Source organism: Parasteatoda tepidariorum, chromosome 2, assembly GCF_043381705.1.
Source record: "Parasteatoda tepidariorum isolate YZ-2023 chromosome 2, CAS_Ptep_4.0, whole genome shotgun sequence".
Taxonomy (NCBI): Eukaryota; Metazoa; Arthropoda; class Arachnida; order Araneae; family Theridiidae; genus Parasteatoda; species Parasteatoda tepidariorum.
In genome coordinates this window covers 24,237,361-24,250,719 of record NC_092205.1, presented here as the reverse complement: position 1 = coordinate 24,250,719, position 13,359 = coordinate 24,237,361, and positions in this window count along the sequence as shown.

Genomic DNA, 13,359 nt, shown 5'->3' with positions numbered 1-13,359 from the left:
CTACTGATATCTTATCCAAAATGTCTACTGATTTGGTAACAAAATACAATTGAAATTACTTAGTTTTACTTTTTCGGTAAAAAGAATAATAGTTTTGCCAATTTCTAGTTTTAGTTACAAATCTAAAGTTTCATTTGAATTCAAACAAATAAATTACAAATCTAATTATATATTTTATTTTCCGATTAATACCAAGTATTATCATTAGCAAACGAGTATGTTTCTCTTTTGCAGTTTCCTTTGAGTTTAAACTAATAATTTATCTAATAAGATTTTCTATGAATGTGTAAAAAATGTTCTTTAAAAATTCTATTGTTTAATCAAATGACTGTAGTTAAGATTTTTGAATGGTTTTAACAAGAAATTTTGAAATTTATTTGTTTATATTTTAAATTTTGTTATTATATTCATTTTTTAATCAAAGCAATTATGTTAACAACCTTTACTTTTAGTATTTAAATCAGCACTAATACCAGTAGTTTTTTTATTACTCATCACATCTTATTGCCATCAATAAATTTTATTAAATGGAATAAAATTTCAAAGCACTGATGTCGTAAATTTCTTGAAAACGACTTGTTTTCCTGTACGATGTGATGTACGATGTGATCTTGACATTTTCAAATCAACATTATTTAAAAATTGAATAACCGGAGAAATATTGAAATAATTAAAATTATACATAAATTTGTTATATTCATTTCAAAAAAGTAAAATGAAAAATATGTATTTTGATTAATTTTATTGATCAATTAAAAATATGTTCATATATGTATGCCGTTTTTAAAAATAAAAAATTAGGTTAAATTTAGAATTTTTCTTTATTTGTAGCTTTAGTAAACGTACAGTATTTTTAAAATCAATTTAAAATGTAAATTTAATGAAAACTTGGAGGAAAAAATAACACAATTTAAATTGCATTTTAATTCATTAATATTAAAAACTCCATTAAAATTTTCATAACTTCAGTTTTTTAATCATTGCTTGTGATTTCTTTTATAAAATGTTCTATTTTCTTTTCTTTAACGACTTTTTTTTCTACAGTTTAACGATTACACTCCAATTTTTACTTAGCTTTCTTCAAATATTTTTTTTGTTTTAATGGTTGAAAATATGATATTTGATATTTAACCTAATAGTTTTCTGGTAATAAGGCCTGAATAAGACTGCTTCATTTCTCCCTGGCGCTTCGCTAAAACAATGTTACTATATTTTATCCGATAAAAATATTGATAATACTAACGAAATTCATTAAACCAAAAAAAAGCTAATGATAAGATGTATGAAATCAATTTTATGATGAGTTGGATACTTTATATGGAAGAGAAGTGATCTATTATCTAGCAATAATTTTTAATACCATCTCCATGGTATTAAGAAGTATTGAGTTTAGTTTTGAAATAAAGATATAATTTCTGTATATTACATATGATTTAGTTACATTTTACCTCCATATGTAAATTCTATTTTAAAAAATACATGGAGAGCGCTGCTGTTTTGTTTGTTCACCCTTGCGTGACATTTTGTTTCGCAATTCATGTAAGTTATGTAACATTCCATACTTAGTTCGAAAATTATTAACTGTTAAACTTGTTAAAGCTACCATGCGATCCGCTCTGCAAGTGGAAGAAATGCAAATAAAGAGTTGAAATTTAATTTGCTTAAGGGGCCATTTTTATTAACAAAGTTTATAAACAAATTATTATAAATTTTTTAACAAATTTCAAAAAAGGTCCGCTTATTATTTCTTACTAGAAGTTAAACAACAATTCTCGAACTTTTAATCATGAAATGTTAATTTTGTTTATTCATCATACTCCTTGTACAATTTTTCTAGTAAACGTTCGTAATTATAAAGCAAAATATAACGTTAAGTTCAACGCTCGAAACAGCGACTGCGTTAGCACGTTTTATTGCAGAAAGAAATGAAATATTCATAATTTAACTTAAAATAATGTAATCAACGCAATTACAAATTTAAAATGACACGGAACAGTCAAATCCTTCCTTGGTTTTGGATAGAATTGCTTCTACCTCTTTATTTCTATGTCTTTTGAGATTTTTTATGTGCAGTTGCGAATAAGTCTTAATCGATTACATAAATAAATCAGGGCTTTAAAAGGACGCTATACCAAGGGAGAAAATATTCATCGCAAATTCTCTTCAACTTCCATAAGTAATTGGAAATTTAGAGAGAGAGATCAGGTCAACCTAGAGTAAGCCCTGAAATTTCACGTACTGAAAACAAAAATTTTAAATATCAAAAGAAAAACCGATTGAGAGAGGGTGACTAAGTATTGAAGAACTCAATTTTTCTATACTTTAACTTTTAAATTTCTTAAGTATAGACTTGAAATTTTAAATTTTTAGTTACTATGGTTACAGCCGGTACATTTCAATTGCTTAGTAGTCATTTTTTCCTAAAATCTAATAAATCAGTGATTGATATCGATAAGCATTTTCCTTAACAGGAACTTTTCGAAATATTGTTTGGATTTGAATTAAATATATCTATACATTAGAAATAGCCTATCTAGTATATATTAGAAGTTTATTCAATTACAAAAATATAAATGAGTGACAAAATATACTTAAACATACTGAACTTAAGGAACCATATTTAAAAGTATTTGGAGAGGCTAAATACAACTAATGTATACATTACAACTTTGAAATGTGTGAATTGTTAAAAAACGTTCCCTTCACGTGAATCTTTTCCATCATATTCATGGAATATGACCGATCAAAATTTTGAATGGAGACATAAATTATTTTACTGAGAATTCTAAATTCCTTCTTGAGTCTTTCTGCATTGATGCACTTACATTGTAAAACGATTTTTAAGAAAATAATGGAGAAAAGTAACACTTTGTTTATTTAATTTAAATCACCACTCTTTTTTGCTGACTTGCCATGTAGCAAACTTTTTTTTGGGTCTACTTAAGCTGTTGATTTGCAGATTAAGAGAATTTGCAATGAAATGTTTATCCCGCGGTACAGCGTTCTCTTAAAAAGTTTTGCTACACGGTGCTTATTCACTCTTCCTGAAAGGTTAAATTTGCTTTCCCAAGGACATAAAACAGATACAATTTAAATGTTTACAATAATGTAGACGCTTTTTTGAAAAGCTTACTTTTGAAGTAGAAAACAGTTTCTTAAATATTTCATTATTCTGGAGAATTTCGACAGCTAAAGAATTTTTAAAAACTTCCAGTCTTAATCAATGTTAACGTCAAACGTGTTCCGTACTTGGTGTTTCATAATAACCACTCTGATTTATATTTTTTTAGGTACTTTTAAAACAATTAACTCAAAAGAGTTAACACAACAAAGAAACACAAATTAATACATATCTTAACGAGGAAAGAAATGTCGCTGCAAGTTTTTTGAAATGTCGCAAATGTCGCAAATCATCGAAATCTGATTGAGGGACGAAAGAGGTTGAAAAGCAATGTAGCTAGCTTTGATGCTTTTCTTAACAGTGATTCGAGAGATTTCGATTTCATTTTTTTTTCCTCCTTTAAATATTAATCTGTAATCTAGAACGTGTATACTTTCAAGGACTCAAAATATATATAATAAAAGCAGAGATTATGGAACAACCTTGTTGTCACTCAGCTGCGATGGGGCACTGTCATGGTGAAGGTTTATGGCTCGATCCTCAGTGGCGATTTGAACGCCGTTTTGCTTCAGATCTATGGGCACCTGCTTGTCTGGGACATGAAGATGGCTGTTTGCTGTGCCGTACACATTACCTCAGTTTTGACGAACGTTAAACAACCATATACTGTAAACAAATACTATAAACAACCATCTAGATGCGGAAACTGTAGACGCCTTCTTTCCGAACATCTGGGCCCAAGCACCAGTGACCCATGTTGATGAAATTGCAATGGCCCTCATATCCCAAATCGGTGAGATTATCCTGCACTAGTAAATTATANGGTTTTTTTTCTTGCTTTAAAAGATCCAAAAAAAATCGAGTTAAAGGGAGTAAAATTCGAGTAATCGAGAATAATTAACATGAAATTGAAGATAAAAGGGTCGGGACCTCATAAAAAAATCGAGTTATCGTACTTCGAGTTATAGCGAATTGACTGTATATATATATATATATCTGTGTGTGTGTGTGCGTGCGTGCGTGAGAGAGAGAGAGAGAGTTAATTAAATAATCATTAATTTAATAATCATTATGAAATTGTCTATTTAATTGTCATGCATAGTAAAAGTCTTGTCATACTAGGTCTAGTTAAGTACCACTGACCGGTATACATTTGCCCGGTATACCCTACACTGATGTTTTTTCAAGGTTCAGTGCCACTGCCCGGTATATTCTACACTGATGTTTTTTAAGGTGAAGTGCCATTGCCCGGTATATCCTACACCAGTGGTCGGCAAAGTGCGGCTCCAGAGCCGCATGTGGCTCTTTGGCTCCTTAAGTGCGGCTCTGGCACAAATATCCACAGAAGGCGCAATAATATTTTCATTAAAAAAAAACTTGGTAAGAAAAAAATTACACCTTATTTTGATAAATTAAAATTCTTCTATACATCGAGAACATGTATAATTTTTTGTTTAAGTTAAAAGATAGATAGGTAATTAAAATTTTATATTGTTGTAAAAACACGTAACAAACATCGAGTACGTAACGAACACAAGTGGTCTGCTTTGAAAGACCTGGAGAAGGAAGACATGATCATTTTCAATGCTTGGAATAGTATTCCTGACTCTTACGATCAGCTGAAAAAGCTCCCGTTTGCTGTTCTTTCCCTTTTCGGTTCTACATGTATATGCGAACAATCTTCTTCAAGCATGAACATTATCAAGAGTAAATTGAAAAGTCGTCTTATTGATGAGAACTTGGAATCATGCCTAAAATTAAAAACAACAAGATACAAACCTGACTTACTCAAACTTTCCAAGGAGATGCAAGCACATTGTTCGCATTAATAAACATTTATTAAGTATGAAATTTAGTTTTATTTAGTGTACTACTTATTTAGTGTAATAAAAGTTTTCTAAACAAGCAGATTTGGCTCCCAATTTTTTAAAAATTGTTGTAATGTTCATATTTGGCTCTTTGGCTAATAAGTTTGCCGACCACTGTCCTACACTGATGTTTTTTAAGGTCAAGTGCCACTGCCCGGTATACATTTGCCCGGTTTATCCTACACTGATGTTTTTTTAATGTCAAGTGCCACTGCCTGGTATACATTTGCGCGGTATATCCTACACTGATGTTTTTTTAAGGTCAAGTGCCCCTGCCCGGTATACTTTTACCCGGTTTGCGTGGTATAATGATTTTTTCTTCCTACTTTGACTGATCTTCCCATGCCAATTCGCGATTTGTGCGGCCAATTCCCGAAATCAAGAACAATTTCGGACTTTGGCCAGCCATCCTCGCCCAATTTTCGATCTGGCCGCGAAATTTCTAATATATATCAATAAAAATATAAATGAGCGACAAAATTTACTTAACATGCTGAACTTAAAGAACTCTATTTAAAAGTATTTGGAGATGCAAAATACTATTAATGTATATGTGACGAGAAAGTATGAAATGCCATCATTATATGGGTACTTCTCACGAAAACTGTCATTTTTCAGTTCATAAAATCCCAAAAAAGTAAAGTGAATAAAAAGCTCTGAAACTTTTTATATTAATAGAAATATGTAATGGCATTATAAAGAAAATATATGTCCTATAAATTATACTTAATATTTAAATAAATTAATTAATTTCACTATTTAAAAAGTGAGGGAATGATACTTTATTTTAATAAATGTTTTTCTCTAAGTTACAGCTACCTCAAGTTTGAAAATGATAACATACTAAGTACATCTAACATTTATTATAATTTAGTTTTATATATTTAATAGTTTTTACAGGTTTGGGAAATAAAATTGGCTGGCACGATTGAACAAAAAAAATTTAATAATATACTCATCTTGAATCATTCTCTCACTTCAGCATCATTCCCTAACTTTACATACACTTGTGAGGGAATGACAAATTTAATAAAATTTAAAAATAACAGTTAGGCCTGATTAATTTCTGAAATCAATCACGTACAATTATATTTATATAAGAAAGCAACATATAATTATCCACTTTCTCGATGAAGTTGTATTTTATTTTACTCTAAAAAACGACATGAGGGAATGACAAATGTAAAAAATGTTACCTGGTTTGATTCATTCAAATTTATTCCACAGCAAAGCTTCTTTAAGTTGAAGATAGAAGCATACTGCAATTTTGTTCTATGATGCTAGTTGTTAACTGCTAAAGTTTTTATTAAAATATTTTTATTCTAAGAAGATTGCAAGTGAGGGACATTGCTGTGAGGGAATGACGCGAAGCACTGGGGACAAAGTTTAAAATAGTGCTGTGTTAATATTTTTATCAGAAATTAAATTTAAAATTGATTTTCTGAATTCTGTATTTCAATATTCTGAACTAAAAAACACGAATTTGTACATTTTTTTATTTTTATTTCAGAAACAATTTTTTCTTTTTATAAATCAACAGTGGGGACAAGTGAGGGAATGACATATTGGTATATTTTAATTACCTAAAATAAATAAAAAATAAAAATTGATAATTTTATTTTTATTCTTTTGTTAGCCTGCATTCTGAAGGATACTTTCCCTGAAATTTTTTCTTTCGTAAGTTGTAAAACAAACATAAAGTATACTGGGGACATGAAAATGACTGTTTTTGTGAGAATGACCCATATATAATGCCTGACGTTTTTAGGCAAAGAATGAAAAATGAGAAGTATTACATACTTTCCGTAGGCATTATATCTAATGCCGGATGCTATTTAGGCAAAGTATGAAATAAACGTCCTGATGAGGTTATTATGTAAATGATGTGCATGTTACTGTGAATGACCGAAATCGGTGGTTGTTGTATTTCACCGGTGAATGTTGACAATCACATAGTTGCTTTGGTGAATGTCCGAAATATTTATTAACATGCGATTTGATATTAATTTATTCGTGGATATAATTGTATTTATTCGATATTTTAATACTTACTGACGATAAATTAGAAGAAATATCAGTATTTGGAGTATCAGGCAAATGTATACCAGGCAATGGTTTTTTAAGGTCAAGTGCCATTACTCGGTATACATTTACATTATCTATTAAGATTTAGTGACAAGGTGGATTTGAGCTGAGCATACAAGACTTTGCGAAAAGAAAACTTATAATTACCTAGATTCAAGATTGTTTTCATCTTGAAACTAGTTTTAATAAAGGTTTTTTTCACGCTTGAAAACCCTAAGTCGACTTAAGGTTTTTACATAAAAGATTGTTTTCCAAGGTTTTGGATTAGGCTAATGGCATAGAGCAGAATATAATATAAGAATAGAGCACATTGTCACAAATCTCGGTTTAAGGATAGAAGGTTTACACGCAAACCTCATTTCAAACCTTTTTAGGTTTGCTGTTGTTGTTGTTGTTAATTTACGTCGCACTAGAGCTGCACAATGGGCTATTGGCGACGGTCTGGGAAACATCCCGGAGGATGATCCGAAGACATGCCATCACAATTTTGATCCTCTGCGGAGGGGATGGCACCCCCGCTTCGGTAGCCCGACGACCTGCGCGCGAATTTAGGTTTGCATTAAAAGGTTTCTGCTTACTAGAAGTAAACCTTATGTTGCTATCTGAATAGAACCTTCTACACGTGTCTTGGCAACACACCTAGTCTAAAGATTTCCAGAAACCCCAGGCCTTCCACAAGGCAATATCATTCTCCCCGCCCTTCTTTTTTTTGTTTTATCTTAAAGACATTGACAAAAATCTTCCCTCTCGAATTCATATTCTTGTACTTGCAGATGACATTCACATTTATAACTCTGCAAAATATTTTTACAGGGTCATTGCTGAACTCAAAAATGCCCTCATCGCCATCGAAACAAGGTGCACAGACTGGAAAATGGCTATTTCATCCTCAAACAGTGCAACTATTTATTTCTCCAACAAACGTCTCTCGCCTCCAATTCAGTTAACAACCTGTAACGAGCAAATTATCCACGTAAATTCCCTAAAATTCTCGGTATCTATTATACTGCAAGTATTTTTCTTTCCTCTGCCGTTTTCAATGGCTAAAAAAATTTTAAAAAAACTAACGCATTTTGCTGCATCTCTGGCATGCAATGGGGGTCTCGAACCTATCACCTCATTCAGATTTTTAACGTTATAAGGAGAAGTACGTTAGAGTATGCCAGCCCAATCCTCTTCTATGAGCCAAAATCACAACTCTGAGTAGTTGAAACAACCTATAACTCTAGCCTCCAAGCAGCAAGAGGTCTGTGAACCACCTCCTTTTTGGGTGCAAAAAGTTTGAACCTCATAGAACAAGCACTGTGCTTTTTAATCGGGGTATTCCCACTCTTCTCTCACCGTCTACTCAGTTATGACCAACACGAAAATCTTTTAAAAACACTTGGTGTTCTTTTTGAGTTTAACTAAACGATTCTAGTCACAAACCTACAAATTTCACATTAATGCAACAGACAATTTTTTAATTTCATTGAAGTTAGCCTTCCTGATCGCCTGGGGAAAAAGTGTTTCCGTTAACAGTTTCCACTGTTGAATGTTCGCTCCCCAAAAGTGTTGGAATCGTTAAGTTTTGATATTGAATGTTTAGAAAACTGCAAAGTTTGCATTGAGTAAGTCCTTGACGATCATTTTGTATCTTCACTTTATCATTATCACCAATTCAACTTCACCAAAAACGTACTGGAACTGCAAAATTTCATTCTTCGATTTCTCGGAGAGCTTCAAATTTTGCATTAAATTAGTTTAAAGTTTCTTCATTATGATCATCTTGTATCTTTACTTTACCATCAACATCAACCGAACTCATCATCTTCCACCGAACTCACCCTTACAGCACAGAGGATAAAAGCAAAAAGCAATCTTCCTCTTCCTCCAACCCAAGAACCCCATCGGATTCACGGATAGACTGGCCAAACAAGCATCCAACGCACCTCGAGCCATTGTATTTATCTTCCCTGAATACTTGTCATATTCAGCTTACTTAGACTGAGAGCGCGAACTCAGTAACCTCTGGATTAACTCGAAATACTGCTAACGCTTGCCCTTTGGTCACTCTGTTAATGAAACTTCTCTAAATCAACTCCCAAACCCAAAATACGACAATTTAATCCCACATCTCCGAAATAACATTATCCAATTAAATACAATATATGCAAAGATAGGACTCGTGGACTCCCCTTTGTGTGATCATTGACGCTTCCCAGAATCGGTTTACCACTTCTTCTTTGAGTGCAAAAGATTCGAAGTTCTGCGTGCCTCATTCGAGATATTCTCTCTTTCCTCTCACCATCTTCTCAACTATGACGTACGTGAAAATCTTTTTTAAAGCTTTGTGTTCATTTTCATTTTAAGTAGACTATTCTAGACCCCAGCCTAAGGACCTCTAATAAACACAACAACAAAATTTTAATTTCATTGGTGTTAGCCTCTTTGATCGCCTTTGGAAAAGAGTGTTTTCGTAAAGAGTTTTCCTCGGATAAAAGTGTGCCTCTCCAAAAGTAATGGAAATATCAAATTTTGATTTTGAATCCCCGGAAAAATAAAAACCTTTCATCGGATTAGTCCTTTACGATCATTTTAAACCTTCACTTCTTCATTATCTTTAATTCAACCTCTCCAATAGCGTATTGGAACTATTAAATTCTGTACCTTAATTTCTCGAAAAACTGCAAATTTTGCATTGTATTCTTCATGAACATCTTATACTTTCAGTTTTCCATCATCATCATCAACTCCACTCATCAACTTCAACCGAGCTCCTGCTATCACACAGAGGATAAAAGCGAAGATCAAAGTTTTTTTTTCATCCAGCACAACCCAATTCTCTTCTTCATCCAACCGTATGACGCAGCAAAATTATTTTATTTCAACCGCAGCTTTGCTCATAAACCGTGAAAAGAAAGGCAGAGTAGAGGGAAGGTAACTCAAATTATGCAAATGTACAATTCTCAAAGTCTTCTGTAAGACATTACGCATAGAAGTGTCACATGACAAGAAAGAAAACCCGATAACATTTTTTTTCTTCTTGAACTTATCCGGCAAACCTTTCTTATACTTGTTTGGGAAAACGTACTGAAAATGCCAGACGAGGAAATGAGCGAGTTCATCTTCACCTGGAGAATTATAAACTATTTAGCTTGCTATCAAACAAAAGGTGAATGTATTGAAAGCCCTGCTTTCACAGTAGAAAATTTGCCTGGAAGTTTTTGGTGTTTACGGTTCTATCCTAAAGGAGTCTCTCCATTGCAAGAAAGTGATGACGTCTCATGTTATTTAAAATGGGAAAGATCTGTTGGAAGCCTTTTACCTCCTTTAATTGATTTCAGTATTGAACTAGTTGTTGGATCGAACATTGTTTTAAAAAGTATGGAGTGTAAACACATGTTTAGGAAAACTGAGTCAGATTGGGGCTGGAAAATATTCATGAACATCGATGAATTAGCTGAAGAAATGGATTTTTGGAAAGAAGATGACTTAACTCTACGATGTCGGATGAAATCTGATAAGGTGAAAAAGCAAATAATTTTTGGATCAGATGCTTCCACTATAATTGATGTTCACCGACGCTTTTTTGAGTGGAATGTTACTACTTCATTGGAACATTCTGAAAGTTTAGTTTTTCCCTTTTCCGATGAATTCAATTTTGAAATCACTTTAGCATCATTTGTGAAAGGTTTAAAAATTTTAGTTCGATTAAAAGAACGCGATGAAGATTTCTTTCAGTTAATCATGTTTAAAATAACATTTTACAATAAAAACGAATGCAAAATCGTTTCGAAGCATGCCAAATATTTATTTAAAGATACAGAAGAATGGGAATTTCCCTATTTTGTCTCAAAGGATTTGTTGGACTCTTGCAAATTCGATTCAGGTAATTACAAGTTCAAATTGGAATTTGAAATTTACGGCCCAAAAAATGAGATATCGTTTAATGATGTTGAAAAACTTCATTTCAATACTTCATATGTCACTTGTGTAGATACCGAATCCAAGGCTTCACCGGTTACAGCCATGCAAAATGATTTCCGAAACCTCTTCGTAAACAAAAAGTATTATGATGTAACTGTTAAAGCTGGAAACCAGGAATTTCCTGCCCATAAACTCGTCCTCAGAGTGCGCTCACCCGTTTTCGAAGCCATGTTTGACCAAAACATTTTGGAAAATGAAACTGGCGTTGTCAATGTAACGGATATCGATGGAAAGACCATGAAATACTTTCTAAAATTTCTTTACACTGAAAAGGTGGATAAAATGGATTTTAAAAGTGCCAAAAAGTTATTGCTTGCTGCCGATAAATATCAAGTACCATCATTAGTGAACGCTTGTGTTTCTATTCTGAAATCAATTTTGTCGGCTGAAAACGCTCTTGAAACTATCTCGATTGCTGATTCTGTAAACTGTGAGTGTTTGAAATTTCATGCATTAGATTATATAATATTTAACGCTGCTAAAATTTTGATCGACCCTAATTGGAAGCCCTGGATCAGAGAGAATCTTGAACTAGCTACTGATATCTTATCCAAAATGTCTTCTGACTTTTTAGCAAAATAACATTGAAATTGCTTAGTCTTACTCTTTTGGTAAAAAGAATAATAGTTTTGTCAATTTCTAGTTTTAGTTACAAGCCTGAAGTTTCATATGAATTCAAACAAATAAATTACAAATCTAATTATATTTTTTATTTTCCGATAAATGCCTAGTATCATTATCAAACTAATTTGTTTCTTGTCTGATGTTTCGTTTGAGTTTAAGTAATTAAATTTATCTAATAAAACAATTTTGTCTACTCAAAATTCTAGTGTTTAATCAAATGACAGATTTTAAGATTCTTGAATTGTTTCAACACGGAATTTCGAAATTTGTTTGAGTACATTATTTTAAATTGTAATATTGTGTTCATTTTTTAATCAAGGCATTATGTTAACAACCTATGATTTACTATTACCAAAAAAAAATTTATTTGTCATAATTATCGCTATCAATAAATCTTATTAATTGCAATAAATTTTAAATATATTGATAACGCAAATTTTTTGAAAATGATTGTTTACTTGAAGTATGTGATACCGTGTAGAGGTTTTCAAATCAACATCATTTCTCTGAAGCAAAAAATTGAGTATGCTGAGAGATATTAAAATAATTAGTAATTAAAATTTTACTTAAATTTGTTGTATTTATTTTGAAAATGATATATGATGAAAAATTTTCAAGCATTTTAATTGGTTTTATTCATGTAATTAAAATGTGTGTTCATTTGTACCCTTTTTAAAAATAAAATATTAGGTTGGAATTTTTTTTTTATTTGTGGTATTAGTAAACAGCAATTTTGAATTGATTTTAAAAGCTAAATTTAATAAAAAATCTGTTTAACAAAGTAACTCAATTTAAATTGCGTTTTAATTAGTTTAAAATTCTGTGTTAGAATTTTCTTAACTTCATTTTTATTATTACTACCCGTGATTTCATTCTTAAAATATTTTAACTACTTTTTTTCCGCAATTTCATTATGTTGAACGATTATTCTCTAATTTTTACTTAGCTTTCTTCAGATTTTTTTTTGTTCTTGGCACTTCATTAAAATAATGGTACTCTATTTAATCATATAAAAATATTGATAAGACTAATAAAATTCATTAAACAAAAAAACAAATTATAAGATGCATGAAATCAATTTTATTGAGGAATTGGATATGTCATATTGAAGAGAAGTAATCAATTATCTTAGCAATATTTTTCACCATTATTGTATTAAGACGAATTCAGTTGTTTGAAAAGAAATAATTTCTGTATATAACATTTAATTTAATTACATTTTACGTCTATATTGCAAAAATACTTAGAAGAAGCTGCTGTTTTGGTTCTTCAACCTTACACGACGTTTAGTTTTGCCACTTAAAACTTGGAATTATGATTTTGAAAAGTTTATAGGGTAAGTTATTTAACATTCGATATCAAGTTCGAAAATTATTGAATGTTAAACTTGCAGTAAAAACTGCCTTTATAGCCGCTCGGCAATCTTCAGAAATGCATTTAAGGAATTGAAATTTAATTTGCTTAAAGGGCCATTTTTATTAGCAAATTTTATTAATATATTTCAAAAAAGATTCGCTTGTTATTTTTTACTACAGGTTTAACAATTGGTAGTTTTCGAACTAATCATCAAATGTTAATTTTTTTTTAATCCTTCATAATCCTTGTGCAATTTTTTCTAGTAATTTCGAGATTTCAAGTCTTCCAGTTTTTGCAGCGAGGCAAAATGTAACGTTAAGTTCTACACTCGAAACA